Raw genomic sequence first — 18,959 nt, forward strand, 5'->3', positions numbered from 1 at the left:
CATTACACCAGGCGGGGGAGGCATTTAGTTGCAATAGTTCCCATTTCGATCTGGAAATTTCATGGTTCATGGCAGTCTCTTGCCTGTCTCGCCTACCTATTCTTTTCCTTTTATTCAAAGAAAAGACTTTGTCATACCTAATTGTGATCTTGGCTCCTGCCGGCAACCATTGTTTGTTATATATATATATATTCTGTTCATATTGTTAATGTTTCCTGCACAAATGCGCGCACGCCCATTTGAGATGCTGTACAACTTAAGAGACCCCCATCCAACTATTTTGTATTTGGTGAGTCGATTTAATGTCGGCCTTTAATCTTCATAAGCCGCCGTGCTACCTAAGGGACCCAACTCCCCACATGCAGTTGGCGTGGATGAATTCCTTTGGATTGGGGACTTCTACACTGGATAACTTGGGATATGAACCTTGTACTGTTGTTGCCTGTTGGGATCTCAGGCCGTTTGGGAATAATTTATTCAAAAAGGGCCCTGCTTCCTTCGGCAATTTATGAGCCATTGATCTCTAGGATACATTGAATTAGTCTGACCATTTCTAGTATTTCTGCCGTCGATTCCCAACTTAACAATTATGTCTAAATGTTTATTGGTTGAGCATTACGTACACTATAGCAATGTCCTAAATGTTCATGCATCTGTTTTCTGTAGCCCATTTTTAAGCTCAACGGGACTGCAACATGGATTTCTGGTCATATCTTATGAAGTGAGGAGAGCTTGGCCTGTGTAAGGATAGATGGCTCTTAAATTAGGACTTGCGTGATAGAGTGAGCAACGCAGTTGGTATCTATATATTTAACCAGGAAACAGCCCCTTTAGCCGTAACCCTGCAAGCCCAAGAACCCAGACAGTAATGTACAACGTTGTTAATTTACTTGCTTCGAACTCAAGACTTACAAAGCAGGCATGATATTGTGCGGATTGTTGAGGAAGGCATAAGATCATGATGACTCTCATAATATACAAAACACAACTGATTCCATAAACAGTCAGCCCTTTTTTCCTTATTCTTAATTATGTGTGAGAGAGTTAAATCCTTCTATTATCATTATGGGCCGCCAAAATCATGACGTTGGATTACATGAATATACAGACCCCAACGACATACCAAATTCAACAGTTAATGGATAATATGACATCAATTATATATATATATATATATATATATATATATGAAAATGGAAGTGAAATGAAAGTAGAGGAATTTATAAATCATAAAACTCGATCGGTTGTCTCGAGAATTTAGCGCATAGCGGCAACCCTTGCTGAGTCCCGACTATATAGATCGTGTCTTCTAGGAAAGTCTGATATTCGCATCATTAATGGGTTAGACAACTGAAGTACTCCAATAATTAGATTAGGCTTCATATTTCCGAAATTACTTTTCAGCTGAAGCTGTCTACAGGCAGGCAGACAACCCATAAATTATAATCGAGCCGCCTTTTTAGAAGATGATCATTGCCTTCCAAGATTTTTGTTGAAGAAGAAAGCTTTTCCCAACCTTTCGTTCCAATATTTCTAGAAAAGGATTTTACTGCCCAAACCCATACTTCTACAGAAAATAACCCCAAAACACAAAAATAAAATCGTCTTTCACAAGCAGTATCCATCGGCATCTATATCTCAATATACCAATAATTCAGTTTTAGCATATGTCAAATGAAAAGTTATCATCACAAAGAGATTATATAAAAATAATTTTATAAATTGATGTGATTTTATATAATTCGTTAGATCTATTTTACAATAAAAATAACTTTATAATCTGACGAACTATATCATGTCACGTTAGGTTGTGGGATTACTTTCCATTTATGGCTAGAGTATTTCCCAAATGTGAAAAGGCGTTTCGGGCAAACATCATTTTAGTGGATAAAGACCCATTAATCTCCCCTTGCTTGAACTTGCATTCCAAAACGGACCACCTTTCCTACTTAATGTCTAGTTTACATCAACTTTAAATTGTAATCCCACCCACCCAATCTCTAGAGCCCCCAAACAGACTTGCTTATCGGTTTCGGATGACAATTATTTATATCGGTGGTTAGCAGAGTTCAGATCAGAAAAAACAAGACCATGTGCAATCAAAACTGGATAAATTTTCTCGAGAAAGTTGGCCACCCTCGTCACCCAACTTCCCTTGATGCTTCAAGAAAGATTAATACGGCCGCTAATCTGTTGCTATCGATCTTTATCACACTAATTTTGGGGGGGTGTCATTAATGGTGGTTCTAACTTTTCATTTTCGTGTACTTGTAAATTAAATATTAATGAGTAATACCATTTCACTTCAACCCTACGAAACTGATCACTTGCAACCACATATACCATATTAAGTGGCACTAGCAGCACCGATCCTGAAAGAAAAATTAAAACGGAATTTATCGACCAGTCCAACTCACTTTTTGGTGAGGTCCCAAATCTTTAGACAGACGTACATTTTCTCCTTCTCCTCTGTTTTTTTTCCTTGTTTACATGTTATTTCTCGAGCAATATCATACCGAGAAATATTCACTTTTAGCATTTTGTTAATAATATCAAATTATTCTCATAAGTAATAATTAATTTCAATAAATAAATAAATCATGTTCAATTTTTTTTACCACGGGGTGCTCTATCATGCTTATAGTGGGAAGTAAGGCTGAAAACCAAAACCGAACCGACAAGTATTTTTTTTTGTATAAAGCCGGTCGAACCAACTGCCAAAAAGGGAGAAAACTAGCCGGACCGATTCCAGTTGGTTCGACGGTTTTCCAGTCAATTTTGGGCTTTATCAATGGAGCACCGCGTACTCAATACAACATAAACTCATCATGCATCAATTGCAAGAGATAAATCCATCAGACATTACATACGGATCAGTTTTGGGACCTACCGGTTATGGGGGGACACACATGGCGACGTTGAGTCGTTGATAGTCGAGAGAGAGAGAGATGGCAAATGGGCGATGGGGCGAGGTGAACAACGATGCTGGGAGGTGGGCAGCCAGAGGGATAGCCAAGAGAGGTATGAGAGATGAGAGAGAGAAACAACGTGATATATAGAGGAGAAATGAGGAAAAGGGGAGGGGGCTTGGGTTAGAGCTTTAACACCAAAACGATGTCCTTTAACGCACTTGAGTTAAACGACGTCGTTTTATATAAGAATAAAATAGATATATATATATTATATCGATCGGTTCATCAATTTGAACATGATTCAAACCGGAACCGAATCAGTCGATGTCTATTTTTATTAATTTAGACTGTCGGCCAACAGATTCTGCATCGATTTTGACCTATTCTAGAATCTGGCAGTCGATTCCAATCAACGGTAATCAATTTCGGTGGTTCTTGTTCAACCCTAATGGGAAGTACCTCTGGTTATTGTGACCAAGCAATAACACTTGGCATTTATGGTAGTGTGTTACAGCTAGGATCATGGTCATTGATGCCAAAGATCATCAAATAGAGTGGTTATATATAGCCTCTATGGTTGTTGATTGTGTACACCATGATGTTGGGAAAAAAGTCCAAACGTGAAATAACTCGTGGAACAATAACATTCGGTCGTTATGCCTGAACATGAAGCCCTGGAGAAATTGTGGCCCCATTACTTGCTTTGCATTTAGCATATTTGTTCATTGTGTTGCATGTATTTGAGATCTAACACAACCAAAATGAATTTGTTTTTCAAAATATCTAGTAAACTAAATATGATTCTTGTTAATGTTGAAAATCACACAACAGGTCGGAATGAGAGAATAGTCATTCATGGCCTACTATAACGATTAGAGTCTCGATCGGTGTGGTTTAGAGCCCCCAGCAGTAGTCCGGTGTGACTGTACATCATCCATACATACATACATACATAGTAGTGGATAAAAAGTAAATGCAGGGAAAATAAAGGGATTAAGACACAAATTTATGTAGTTCGGCATAATGCCTAGGTCCACGGGCGTTTGGGGAGAGTAAATACAGTCTCTCATTTCTTACCGTACAATGGAAGTCAGAGATCTATTTGTTAGATGAGGTATTCTCGCTGGAGCTCTCATCGCCAGGTTGAAGAAGCTGAAGAAGTCCCCTCTTTCTCGCCTGGTCTTATCCCTTGCCTTGGGCGTGGGAGGAATGGCAGCATTTTTTTTGCATGTCTAACCACTTCTCTTTTCTCCACTTTCTCATTTTCCTTTCCGTGGCCACCTTCCCTTCCTTTTGACACTTTATTTTCCCTTATCCCATCTTTATCCCTTCTTCCTCTCTCTTCCCTTGTCTTCTAGTGGGACCCTTTGATGGGTTGGGCCTGGTTTATCTGGGCCTGGGATATTTTATCCCCCTTCAGTTGCTTGCGATTCTTAAGGTCGATTTGCTCCAACAGAAGGCCTTGAGAATCTTTAAAATAAAATATGCGACAAAGATAGTCTGTTGAAATCCGTTAAAGAAATAAATTCTGGGAGGTGCAATCGACCGCCTAAGGTTTGAGTGCAAAGTTCAACTTTTGGCAGGAGATGTACTCGATCGTATCAGGTGCGAGCACAGAGCTCAGATTTTGTTGGAGATGGGCTTGACCGAGTAAGGTGCAAGAGCGAAACTCGGCTTTGAGCGCTTGGGTCGAACAGTCATGACTTGCCTGACCGTTAGTCACCTGGGACGCCCGGCGATCCCTGAATTTTCCTTCCCATGAGTTCGTCGTGAGGGAGGTCAAGCAGTCGAGTGACTTGACTTGCATGTTGACTCTCGACGAGGAATGGGTAAGGTCGAGCAGACCTTGACCTTTCCCGCCAATGAATTTATTTGTATAGACGTTTGCCTAATAAGTTGCATGAGATCGTTTTTGTTTTTGACGGTGTTAGCGGGTTTTTTTCCCCTTGATATGAATCGTCGTTGATGTTCCTGTTTTGTTGTTGACATTTGTTGATGGTAACCTTCTCTAAGCAGTCAAGGAGCCCATTGACCCTCTTGGTTCATCTTTGGCAGTTTCCGAGCCCATTGACTCTTTCCTGAAGGTAGCTCGTCGACCCTCTGGGGTGGTTGTGGAGCTAGGAGGCTCCTTTCTCAAGGTAACCCGATGGCAGCAGTTGTGGCACAAGTGTAACACTTGGTGTTTACTAGAGAAGATGTTATGCTGGTATTGTTGTCCAGGAAAGAGTCCAGTGACTCAGCTTTGCTTGCATAAGAGTCGAAAAGTCAATAGACTTGTGTCCAACTTTTGCATCTTGGAGAATCAAGGGACTTGGCTTTGTCAGTGTGAAGGTTGGCAAGTCAAGAAACTTGTGCCCAACTGGTCAAGAAGTCTAGGGATTTGTGTTCAACTCATACATCATGGTGAGTCAAAGGACTCGGCTTTGTTGGTGCTAGGGTCGGCAAGTTACGAAACTTGTGTCCTACTGGTCGGAAAGTCAAGAGATTTGTACCCGACTCGTACATCATAGCGAGTCAAGGGACTCACATTTGTTGGCACGAGGGTCGACAAGTTAAAGGATTTGTGTCCGACTAGTCGGAAAGTCTAGGGACTTGTGTCCGACGCGTACATCGCGGCGAGTCAAGGGACTCAAATTTATTGGAGCGAGAGTCGACAAGTCAAGAAACTTGTACTCCACTTTTGCATCTCAGCTAGTCAAGGAACTTAGCTTTTTTGGAGACGACGTTTGTTCGTACTAAAAAGGCAAACTTGGTTAGCGTAAAGAATCCAAAACACAAATGTGAGATTTGTAAACTTGAATAGCTTTGTTAGAGAGTGGCGAAGGCTGGAGGCGTGCCGGTGAGGCTTATGGGCGGCCATGTTTAGGTGATGGTGAAGATTCGGGTGCCCGCAATGCCAAGCAACTTATTTTGATGGAGACATATTAAGACGCTCAAGTGACGCCTAAGTGGGGCTATGTAGCTGATGTTTCACGCCACATGAACCAATTATATTAGTAAAAAATAAAATTCACACAAATTTTGAGAGACACAAACTAGGGGTTTTAGTTGCTGCAACTGATTTTGCTTGACTAAAATTGTTCGTTGCCCTTTGTTGTTTCTCCTCCTCCTCTTCTTCTTCTTCTTCTCTCTCTTTAAGGAGCCTGTGGGGCACCATATAACTCGTTTTGGAGACAAGCCTTGACTACGTGGGTGGATTGGCCGTTTCATGAGACATGCAAGTCCCATGCAACGTGTGGCCCAACGAGTCTTATTGGTAGGACATTTTTCTCAAGCCATGTGACCTCATGCGGTAGGAATTGTTTGTTTGCTAACAGTGGTCGATTAACCTGGAGAAGAGCAGGTGGTTCAAACCGAGCAAGTGATCCTCGTGCATGGCCTTAGAACTGTTGTGACTGAGGAGGCTTTGTCAGGCAAGCCTAGGCCATGTAATTGTGTCCGAGCAAGTGGGGTCGTGCATGTGGCAGCCGAGCAACTTGGGCAAGTAGCTAACGAAGGCCAAGGAGTTTGGGCCATGATCGAGGAGTGGGAGGTCGGGAAAGGCATTGGCCGAGCTACTCTGGGGCCGATCAACTTCTAGCTTGACAGGGTGTTACCCGCCATGCTTGGCTAGGAACTTGGTTCATGGCCGAGGAGCTTTGTTCGAGCAAGCAAGCAATCTTGTGTGGTTAAGATGCTTTATGGTCGTTGGGGGTATGCCTACCACGAGACGGTCGAGGAAGGTCCCTGCTTTGTGGCAGACAACCTGTGTGGTCGAGGGACTCACTCTGGCTGAGCTGAGTGGTGGCCGAGCAACTCCAAGCTCAGGCTGAGATCCATCCATCCGTGATGCTTGTGGCTGGGATGCATGGTCAAGATGCAGGTTTGCTCATACGTGCATGGCCAAGTAACTCTGACTGAGATGCATCTATGAGTGATGCTTTGTGGCCGAGCAAGGCACGAATGGGTAGTAGGTGGCCAATATGCTCGTAGTTGGCCAGGATGCCCACAGTGTTGTGCACGCATCCATTACCCGTCGTGCTGTTAGCGCACGCGGACATTATGACGGGGGTAGTAGATGCCAACGGTCCACATGGTGGCCGTTAGTGCCTCTGTCATGCCATAGTGGGTGTGTTACGCATTGTGCGCTAAATTGCACAATACTAACCCATGTATTCTCCCTTTTTTTGCACTCAAAGTGCACTGAGCATTTGCAGCTTACGTGGCAAGTAACTTGAGTTCTCATCTAGGTGAGAAAAGGTTCACTCACTTGTTTTTTACAATAATGTTGTTCATAAAAATAAAAGTTGCAAGGCCAAGAATACTTATCTGGAAAACTTTTATATACTTCTTCGGAGATTATTTAGCTTGCCAGAAAATCGTCTTTCTCCCGCTTTTGATCTAGAAAGTAACTCAAATCTCATAGACAGTACTAACTGTTAATGCTGAAAAATAGCACAATAGGCCAGAATGGGAGAAAGAGTCAATCCTAGCCCGCTATGACAATTCGAGCCTTGATCGGTGTGATTTGGAGCCCCCAACAATAGTCCGATGCGGCTATGCAACATTTATATGTACATCCATGATAGTGGATAATAAGTAAATGCAAGGAAAATAAAGAAAATTAAGACATATAGATTTACGTAGTTCAGTATAATGTCTACGTTTACAGATGTTTGAGGGACGAAAAATCTACTATAATATGAATATTTTATAGTCTCTCATTTATCTCTGTATAATGAGAGCTGAAGATCTATTTATTAGATGAGGTATTTTTGCTAAAGCTCTTATCGTGAAGTTGAAGAAGCTAACTTTCGGTGGCCACATTTCCTTCCTTCCACTTTTTTTTTCTTTATCCCCTTTTTCGCCTTTCGTTCCTCAATCTTTCTTTTATCTTCTAATAAACACCCTTCGATGGGCTGAGAATATTTTATCCCCTTTCAATTCTGGCTTTAATTCTCAATACAACTGTGCCAACGCTAATTCTCTGGATCCTATCTAAACCATGTATCTGTCAAAAGAAATTGCACGTGTATGCGACATGTGGAAAACATGCAGGCACAAGTGCTGCGTGATACAGTAGATATGGGCCCATCATCAGGTTCCCTAAGCATAGATATTTGTTTCTTACGTAGAAAAATGAAAGTTTAGTCCTCATCTTTTTATATCACAGATCATACGTAATTTTTTATTTTTTTATTTTATTTTTATCAAATATGTAGTATATAAATAAAAAATAAAAAATTCAATTAATTTAGAAAGAATAAAACTTAAAAAAATTAAAAATAATAAAAATAAGTGTAATATATAATATGTGAAAATAATAAAAAACAAAGCGCATATATATATATATATATGTATAATATATATATTAAAACAGAGTAAACTTTAAATGTTCACCATTATGGCAATTAGCAAGCATTTGAATTACCTGAGAGGTTGTTGGTGGGAATGGTTGGCACATAAAATGTGCCTGTTAATGAAGTCTGAATGCTTCTTGATCTGCTCTGTGAATACAATCAAATTAAAAGGAACGGAACTTTCACCCCCCGCCGTAGCCTCTCTCTCCGTATTCATAGACTAAATGCTTGACATCCATTTCAACATGAGAGAGGTTGAGAATTGAATTCGAGTTTTATAGATAAGAGTACTAAAATTTATAGCATACAACCGCTAGCTTGCGTTTAAAGTTTATATAAATGCTACAACTTAGGATCGTGTGAACTATAAATTCCTCCTTTTAACTTCGCTTTTTTTCTCTCTCAAAGTAAAATAAATTCACTTGAGAGAGAATTTATGATTAATATTGGGTAACAGGCTAGCTAGCTAAGATCCCATTTATGATTAATGTTGCGACTGCACCGCACGGCTGTGTTTGGTAGCTGTTTGCCTAGTAATATACCAACTTCCTTGCGGCGGGACTGTCTGCAAAGTTTTGCCTAATGCCTTAAATCATAGAACTACTTTCTCTACCAAGTATTTGATACTTCTGCACATATATGTATAGTGATCAATTTAATGCAAAAATAGGTGAGATTCCTTCCGTAAATTATTTAATGATACAAAATCTTTACAGTCTTGCCTTTAGACACAGTGTTTGCCACCAACAACCATGGCTTATTGATCTTGAGATGTTCCACTAATATCTAAATTAATGCCGTCTCTGGACCGAGCTTTCATCGACTCATTGAAACCAAAATGTGTATTTGTCTGATCTGGCCGGCCCTTGGTAAGTGGCATTGTCCTGCCAAAGCTGCAGCCATGTTAGTCTAATAATTTCTCAAAGGGTAGTACCACTATTCTATTACTGTCTATTTACTATTCAAATATTTTTTAAATTTTTTTTTATCATTTTTTTTAAAGTATTTTTTTAACATCCTTATTTACTAAGAAAAAATTTAAAAAATATATAATTTTACTAATACTCACTTTCTTAATTATTAAATAAAATTAAAAATTAAATAAAAAATAATAATAGTAGGATAAACCTATCATTATTCTTTCTCAAATAGCCGGCCCCTTTTCACGAATTTGATGATTAAAGAGATCTTCATCAGTGGGTGAAATATATATATATGTTAATGCATAAATGATTGCTGCCACCTACCTACCGACGTTTCCTATTTGCAGGCAAAGACCATAGTGATCATGTTTCTCCACGTAAAAGCCTCTGACCCAGAATTAATTTTTTCATCTAAATTCTATATAATTTATTTATTTTTTTAAAAAAATTACGCGACCTATGATTACAAATATAATTTATAAGTCACAAATAGTACTCATGCAAGGTAGGAGAGTTAAAAATGTATACTTTTGACCCCACAATTAAAAAAAAAAAAATATATATACTTTTGACCCATGTCAGACCCGTGCAATGTCACGGATGGGGAGGGGGTGGACCGTGGAAGTGATGAGCTAAAGAGAATTGAGAGTTACGTCAACTAATATAGTACTCTTAAGTAAATGAAAATAAAATATGTAAATAATTGTCGCCTCATAAAAATAAATAAAAAAGCAATGGATTTTATCCCTCGACTAAGCTACTAAGTATATACGAATAACTTCGATCATTATATATAAGAGATTTGGCATCAATGATATTATATTTAGAGAAATACTTTTGTCATAAATGAATTAAATAAAAATAATCTTACAAATTGATGTGATTTTATATGATTCATCAGATTATAAAATTAAATTCACAAGAAAATTATTTATTTATAACTAATTATTTTTTACGAAAATGACTATTTCCTGTTAAAATAATTTTATTTTTATCATAAATAATTATTTTATTCGTAGATAATCTTTCATAAATATTCATTCTTCTTTTATATATATATATATATATATATATATATATATATATATAACAGCTTGAGGGAATTTATTGTCACCAGCTTCATGCATCGACCAGGCACGCATTTATATATGTCCTAGCAGAGGCAGAAGGTCCCATATATGCATAATCTGGAGTCTGTTAATTTTTTAATAAAGCTTCGTACGTGCGTACCCTGCCATTCTAACGAAAAAGTGTGTATTACCGCCCTCGTAACTTCCTTTTTTTATATACGATTCAACAACAGAAATCACTTCTTTAGCTTTTTTATGTTTACCATTTGCGGATTCAAAAAGAGTTTTTATTGTGCCATTCAAACACCACCTACCTCTTCTGGGTTCTGGCATGCATGCCATCGATCTACGTTCATCTATACACCAGCTTGTGCCTTAAATGCAGAATTAATTAGCCCATTAAACCAAAAAAAACTAACAGTTGCTCGATAGGAATAATGGTAATGCAGGAGGACGAGAAGTTTTAAATTAGTTTTCCATGTTCAATACTGGCTTTCTATAAATTATTATTAGGCAGTTTTCCTCTCAGCAGGCTGAACATTAGAAGAGCAACTTCCCACGACCATTTCAAAATAACCTTAAAATATTAGGGTAAGAACATCATGTTTAGTACTGTTGAAATTTGGAAGATTGTAACCCATCTTTTCTCTTTAATTTATGCTTATTTTGAAACAATTAATTATCTGCCACGAGAACAGAGTAAATGTTTATTTATTATTTTTTAGTACCATCTCATGCCTCGCTTGTATTCAAAATTTATCTCAATTCATTTTAACTCATTTCATCTCATTATTATAATTTTTTCAAATTCTCACACAAAATATAATAAACAATTCAATTTTTTCAAATCCTAAAATAACTTTCTCAAATTCTCACACAAAATATAATAAACAATTCAACTTTTATTCTATTATTCACAAACCATCTCAACTCATCTCTGAATTCAAACCACTCTAGGCTGCGTTTGGTTGCAAGGCTCAGTTGAGTTCAGTCTAATTTTAAACTGAGTCTACAATCCAAATATTCAACTCTCAAATTACTAAACTCATCTCAACTCAAAACCTCATTACACATAGAACACACAACCGTTTTTAACTTAACACATCTTTATAAGTGAGACTCATAACTTTTTTTAACTTCTCATAAAAAGTATTAAACTCATATTAACATTCAAATACACTTTAAATTCATTTTAGATGAATCTTACATAACTCTCTTCACTATTTAACTTATTACTATTCGTAACAAATTGAGTTCAACATTAAAATGAAGCCTTAATTTTCTTTTTCTCACTCCCATTTAAAGTCAAGAAATTCACTTGTACGTAGTTAATTATTCGGTATATTATATAAATTAGCTCTAAAATTCCGGTCGAGGGTAATTGTATATTCATCACTTCTGGGCATGCATTGATTTAACTTACATTGAGGCAAGATATTTTTTTAGAATTGTTGCTCTCCTGGCCTGGAAGATGCTGAAAAGTAGGGTCAACACTACTATCGGTTTAAAGCTACCAAAACAAGAACAGCCAGTAAAAAGAGGTCCAAATGATTATTAATTTTCAACATTTTATTTGTCCATCCGAGTTGGAAAAATTTCCCAAGATCATGCATTTTTCTGTATTGATGTTCTCGCTAATGATCTTTAACAAAAAATAACTTTTATAAAGTTTTTGATATATTTTTATACTAATTAACAAAGGAATTAAGCACTCATTAATGAGACTATCTTTTATTTTATTGCTTAATTTCTTCTTGGTTCATTAGTTTTGTGATGCCTCAAGGAATGAGAAGTTCTTACTCTTTATATTTTCAATGGGGCTCCAATTGTATTATTGAATAGTCTTTTTGAAGTATATGTTATGTGGTTTGGATATTCTATTAGGGAGTTATAAATGGTATCAGAATCTATTACAATCAGAAATATGAAACTTGAGCCATGCCACATACGACAGACTGGCCCAACGAGGACGTTGGGAATTTAAGGACATAGATAGTGATACTTCATATGATAAGTATAAGGGTATGTAATGCATGGAATCTTACATTGCTTGTGAATGAGAAGTTTTTGTTCTTTATGAAGTTTTAATGAAGTTCCAATTATATTATTGACTAATTCTTTTAAAGTATAGATTATATAGTTTGAACCTTATATTGAAGTGTTACATGTTTAAATAGAAGTACTGGCATAATATTAGTATAGTATAGATGACTAATTAACATAAATACGTACTTATCCAAGATTGATCGAGTTAAAATAAGATCATGTAGAATATTAATGAGGGAGCTGATGATCTACGTACCTAGCTAGCTAGTTCTCCTGGCCTCGCCTTGGTGGCGCTCTTAAAAGCTCGCTCCAAGTTAATTTAACGCTCATTAACTGAAAAGCTGCAGCTTACTATTTATTAATTCGAATAACCAAATAACCAGTAGTTCATTAATTCAAATCCATCCAGCTTATTTAATACGAAGCAGGGAGTAATGCTTCCGGTCTTTGGAGGTTAATTTTCTCCATCTTCTACGTACAAACATTAAGAGAAGTTAAATGTTGACATAAAGAAGAAAAATTCCAAATGGGTCAAATAGTTTGTTTAATCAAAGGAGTACTGTAGCATATATACCTAACATCATCAATCCAACCCAAGTGAAAGGCTATGATAAATATATCGTCCTTTTCTCATTTTCTTTTTGTAATTTTTTTATATCGGTCTATAATGTGATATTATCCATTAATTATTAAATTAATTATTATTTTTTACAATTGATAAAATTTTGGTTGTGTATTTTTTCCCATATTATAAAAATATAATAATTAAAAGAATGATATAAAAAAAAAAGAAAAAAAAAAACAAAGATAATAGGATGATGATTGATTTGTCGAGAAATTCATGTACTGCCTCCTGCGTAATATTAAAAGCTGTAATCCATCACTAAATTAGAACGAGTGGTCATCCATGAAATGTACGATGAATCTTTGCAGGCTCTGCCGCTGAAAATGTACGTGCAGATATGAATGTGTCATATATATATATATATATATATATATATATATCAATATGTGTTACTTTCTCACTCATCTTAATTTATGCTACTTGAAAAATGGAATTTCACCAGGGACAGGCTTTACAAGGATGCAGTTATCATTTACATCGCTATTATTTATTTTTTTGAAAGTGCATGGCAAGAATTCTATAAAGGAAGAAATTTATAGGCTTAATTTGTATCATAAAATCGATTTTATAAGAAAAAATTATATATTTTTTATAAACATATTTAAGATTTTATTCATAAGTAATATATGATTATTTTTTAACATCTTCTCTCACATGCATGTCAATATTTTTTTCTAGTTCTTGTCACGAAGTAAATAGTGTGAGTGTCATTCGTCATCTAGCACACTCTGATATCATGAAGAAATTTATAGATCTAACTCATCTCATAAAATCGATTCTACAAGAGATAATTACACATTCTTATAAACATGCCTAAATCTTTGTACACAAGTAATATGAGATTATTTCTCAATAAATATAATACATTATAAAATTTAAATAAGATGCACAACCTCATATCCAACCAATTGTATGCGATTTTTTTTTTTTTTTTGAAGCAGAAAAGGATTCATTATCAAAATTATCAGAAAGCAAATAGAAAGCGTGATGCCTTCGAAAGCTGATTGCAATAGGGTTCTTTCTATACAAAGCTACAAAACAAACATATTATTTATTATCGTTGAATATAAAAAATTCAAAATATAAATATTCTAGTCTTAATGCTAGTTGATGTAATGGAATTTTACATTAGTTTGTTAATAAATAAAAAATGTGTCTCTTTGTCAATATTTTATACAACAAAATCGATAAGCGATTTTTATATTTTAATAATAATAATAATAATTAAAAAAAAAAAAAAGAGAGAGAGAAGTCGCTACGTGATAGCGTGGTTGTCAGTGTTATTCAATTTGATTGGGATGCAACCTAATTTACTCTTCCCCTTTTATTTATTTATTTATTATTTTGATGTGTACGTTTTCAGGCTTTTAGATAGATTAATGCGTCATTTACATGTCTCCATTCACTTTTCTAAAGCCATGTCCCACGTTTAGAGGACAAGTCACTTGATTGGAGCCGGAGGTCCTTCCGATTTAGGCCAGCAAGATTATTTGAGGTCCAATATAATTTCCTGCATTATAATATTTTCACATATATATCTAAAGAGCGTTACGGCTATTGAAAAAATAGTTTGAATAAATTTATCAAATAGTGTATTTTATCTTTTTTTTTTATATATTTTTTTAATCATCATAAACATTTAAAAAAACAATTTACAACATTAAAAAACACTTTTTTAATCATTAAATAAAACAAAAAATCATTCAAGATACTATTTAAGTCTCGAATTCAGGACACAAAGTATTTCTGATATCTAAAAATAAAAACAAAATACTATCCGGCCGCCCTCTCTACTGTCTTGGTGGTTGTCGGAGATTCCTCCACCCGGCATGCTATTGAGGGATCGATGGATTTAATATTATTAATCAAAAATAAAATAAAATAAAATAAAATAAAATAAAGCGTTAGTTTTTCTTTAAAGAAAATGGAGGATTCATTTGTCCGTCTTTCAGTTGAAAGATTTACTGAGAAGTCGCAATGGAAATATTATTAATGGTGATAACGTGATACGGATGTCAAATAAATTAATATAATTTTAAATAAATAAAATCTTATAATTTAATAATTTTATCTGAGATCTTTCACTGCATGCACACGATTCTGCATAATTTGCTGAATAATTTAATATTAAATAAAGAGTAATGTTAGGTATAAGTTTGAAATAGATAAGTTTAATATAAATTATTTGTAAAAAAGTGTGTACTATTAATAAAAAAAAAATTTTTTTTATTTTTTTTTTAAGTGAGATCTACTTTTTTATAATAATTTGTATGAAGTTTGTCTATTTAAAACTTATACAAACCATTTTTCTTAAATAAATGGTAACTTTTTGTTGTAATGTTTTAGATTAAGTATATAATTGGGATGAAATGAATTACTAAAAAAATTCAATTATAATATTGACCGTTATTTTTAAAATAAACCGAATTCTTATGAGATCGTTGCGACCTTAAGTAAAAAAAAAAACAAATATATATATATGCCAAAAAATTTAATTGATTTTTTAATGTAATTTTATATAGTTATTAAAAATTTAGGAACTTCAATAATATAAATTATTTAGGAAGTCTTTTATAAATGTAATGTTGGGTACAGCATTATCATGTTTAGCTGAGCTGTTAAACTTCATTTTCAATGGTTCACTTAAATTGTCGGTCTTTTCTTTATCTTGCTTCCAATAAATTTTATAGGTGGCGTTGGGTTTTATTATTATTATTATTATTAAATATGGGTTTGGCTTTAAAACTTAAAAAGCCGTTGAGGGTTTTACCTGTGTTGCACTCCGCTAGCTCTCTCACAAATTCTTGAAGTAAAAACACCGACGGCCTTGCTAAAGAAATGAATGAAGGGAAGTCTTTCTGCAGTTTTTGTAATTACAATATTTACTGCAATTTTCCGCATGAATCCGGAGAATTGTTTTTGCCCAACAATTAATACATTTCTCTGGCCTCAATTTAACACCCTTCTTCTACCCAATACTTCAATTCATTTCCATTTCTCTCTCTCTCTCTCTCTCTCTCTCTCTCCACCTATACCCTCCACAATTAAATTAAGCTTTAAAGATCACCCATCGCTCTCCCTTCATTTCCCTTATATATATATAATGGCGCTTGGAGGTCCATACCCACTTCGCAAAGGCCAGGTTGATGGTGCCGGAGCTAGTCTCGATCGGTTCATAACTAGCCGGTCTCCGTCCATCCCTTCTACTCTCTCTTATAATCCTCTCCATATCAGTCTATACTCACCCTCTGCGGAAATTGGCGTTGGCACAATTGTCGTTTCGACCTCGAGGTATACCAAGGTTTTGTAGCCCTCACGTGTTAATTGGAATTCAGTTGCATGCTCTGCGTAATCAGAAACTTGTGTGGTGCAAGTTCGATTAAATTGATTTTCAAGATATAATTTTTTTTTCGTTGTTGAATGAGCTTGTTTCGTTTTGGTTAATTCTGTAGGCAGGGTGACATATATTTGCAGGAAGTACACGAAAATGAGTCGCCGAAGTGGAAGCAGTCCAAAACTAGAATTGAAGCTGAACCTCTCACCACCTAGACCCAACCCACGAGTGGAGTCGCCAAGCCGCTCGGCCACAGTGTCACCGACATCACCACCAAGCTCGTGTGTGTCAATGGAGCTCAACCAGGATGACTCTCTCCGGTACTCCAACAGCCCCGAGGCCACCTCTATGGTGCTGGTGGGGTGTCCACGCTGCCTCATGTACGTGATGCTATCCGAGGACGACCCCAAATGCCCCAAATGCAAGAGCACCGTTTTGCTGGACTTTCTTCAGGACACCACCAGCCCCAACATAAAGACAAGAAAGAGTTGAGAGTAGGCCTCCCTCTCTTATTTTCCCTATCGGAGCTAGGACTTATTTAAGCGTTTCTGCTTTTATTCTCTTTTAGTCTCTGTTCTTTTTTAATATGTCTCTCGAAGAGGCAGAGCTATTTGCGCTCCATTTTTAGCTCCATCCCATAGTTTTGAGGAAGGTTATTCCTGGTGGATGGGATCCAGAGCCCCTGCGGAAAGGTGGAGCGCGAATAGCACTACCTTTATTTATCTTTTTACTTTGCAAATCATAGAAAATAGGAAATGGGCAATCTTTTTTGGGGTTGGGGGGGAGCATATGGTTGGGAGGGGAGAGGTGGGCTAGCTTCTGTGTTAGGAATGTCTCTGTTTCTTTCTGGGTTCAGCTTTCTTCCCTCGTTAGCAGAGGACGATGTAAACAGGTTAAACTGTAAGGGCCCAGAATCTTCTTTATCAAAATATTAGGTAATATTTGCTTTTGCCTTACAGCCCCCACAATTTTTATTTTTTTTTTTCATTTTTCTCGTGCGATACACAGTAAAAAAAAATGCCGCACAAATGTTTTTCAGAGATGAAAGTGAAAGATCTGCGTCTTTTGCCTGAAGAAAAGATAGGCTAAACTCTGTGATGTGCAGTAGATTTTCTGGTACACTGGTGGTACCTCTAAAAAGTTGTAAGCAGGTAGACAAAGAAGAACGGTATGTCTTTGGGCCCACTGCCGTGATTGTTCCCAATCCAGATGACCTTGTGTTGCTGCTTACAAATATCTAGAGCACTGGCCCCATGGGGTCACTTGTAGGGCCCCAATCAAATAACCCAAGAGACGACCTCATGGCTTTTTTTTGTCTTTTGGAAAACGATCACGTGGTTATTAGGCAAACATTAAACTAACCAATAACCATGACCAAACGAGTTTGGCTCAGCACAAGTCATTTGGCCAGCATTGCATGTTACAATCTTTAGACAATATCAGCATCAAGTCCGGTGGTAGTTATCTGTGTCTCTGTACAGCCACAACTCAGTATAATATGGTAATGGGAGATGTTTTGTTATGTACTTGCTATCATACTCCTCTCAAGGATGAACAGCTGCTTAAAACCCCACTCTTATTTTGAGGATGTTCGGTTTCGTAGCTAAATCGAAAGAAAAGAGAGAAGAACATGTCTCTCCTACATCAGTCGGTGGCAAAGATATCAAGTAGGCAAAATATGCCCAATTTAGGTGATAAAGAGTTTTAGTTAAGAAGCGATCTAAAAGTCCTGCCAACTAATCAACCTCTTTATGTTATATGGTGACCCTATTTACATCCTCATTATGTGGGGTCGAAAAAAGTGGGTTTTTACAGATAGGTGAGAAAGGAATGGAGGGTATTCTGGTAAATCAAGAAAGGAGAGTTGGGTTGGGGTAGTTCGAGCATTGAAAACAAGGATGGGTGGAAGGCTGTATTGGATTGAAAGACCATTAAAACCACATAAATGCAAAGAGTAATTGAGACAGTTGAGAATAATGAGGATATTACGTCAGTTGATAAATACAAATTTAATTCCACCCTTCGCCCCCCTCTCTTTGATCATCTCTTCCTTCGGTGCCTTCCTTTTCACTCCCCTTCTCACTAGACACTAAATGCTATCTTTCCTTTGGCCATCCACTATTTTTGGTAACTTCTTACTCTTTTGCATGTTCTCCATAGTCCATATTCATTTCATCTTAACGCTTTCCCTTACTCAAACAGTCAAACGCCTGCACCCTCTCTCTCTCTCTCTCTCTCTCTCTGTCAGATAGTTAGTGTAATAACTTTAGCATGGGGAATCTAAATGCTGATGAGATCAATCCACACTGCACACTGGCAGCATTTAACTTGAGATTGTTTCATAGATGCTCTTGCTTGATGCTGAATTATGCTTAACAAGATATAAAGGAAAGAATTTGGCCCATTTCCAAACACGAGAGAGAGAGAGAGAGAGAGCAATGAACAAAAAACATACCTTCATGAACCCCTGAACTGAAATTCAAATTGAATGATTAATTGACCAACAGAAGCATATAATCTCAATACAAAGGGTCGACAAAATTTTGAGTGGTTAGAAATAAAGCCTCCTTCGCCTATTTAGGTGGTTATTTCCAATAAAATTCGATAAAGATAACAATAATAAGAAAAACTAATGAAAGCCCATCCTTGCCTACCTGCAACTGAAGAAATCCAACCATATTCTCCTCCATGTAATTAAATGAACAGGTAA

General features: G+C 36.4%; 1 long non-coding RNA gene across 1 annotated transcript; it reads left to right on the forward strand.

Annotated features, from left to right (window-relative positions):
• The first annotated feature begins 15,621 nt into the window (after positions 1 to 15,621).
• On the forward strand, positions 15,622 to 16,807 carry LOC121265521. Its single transcript, XR_005940678.1, has 2 exons — positions 15,622 to 16,206; positions 16,368 to 16,807. It is a non-coding gene; the product is annotated as an uncharacterized LOC121265521 (long non-coding RNA).
• The last annotated feature ends 2,152 nt before the right edge of the window (positions 16,808 to 18,959 follow it).

This window comes from Juglans microcarpa x Juglans regia, chromosome 5D, assembly GCF_004785595.1.
Source record: "Juglans microcarpa x Juglans regia isolate MS1-56 chromosome 5D, Jm3101_v1.0, whole genome shotgun sequence".
NCBI classification, from domain to species: domain Eukaryota; kingdom Viridiplantae; phylum Streptophyta; class Magnoliopsida; order Fagales; family Juglandaceae; genus Juglans; species Juglans microcarpa x Juglans regia.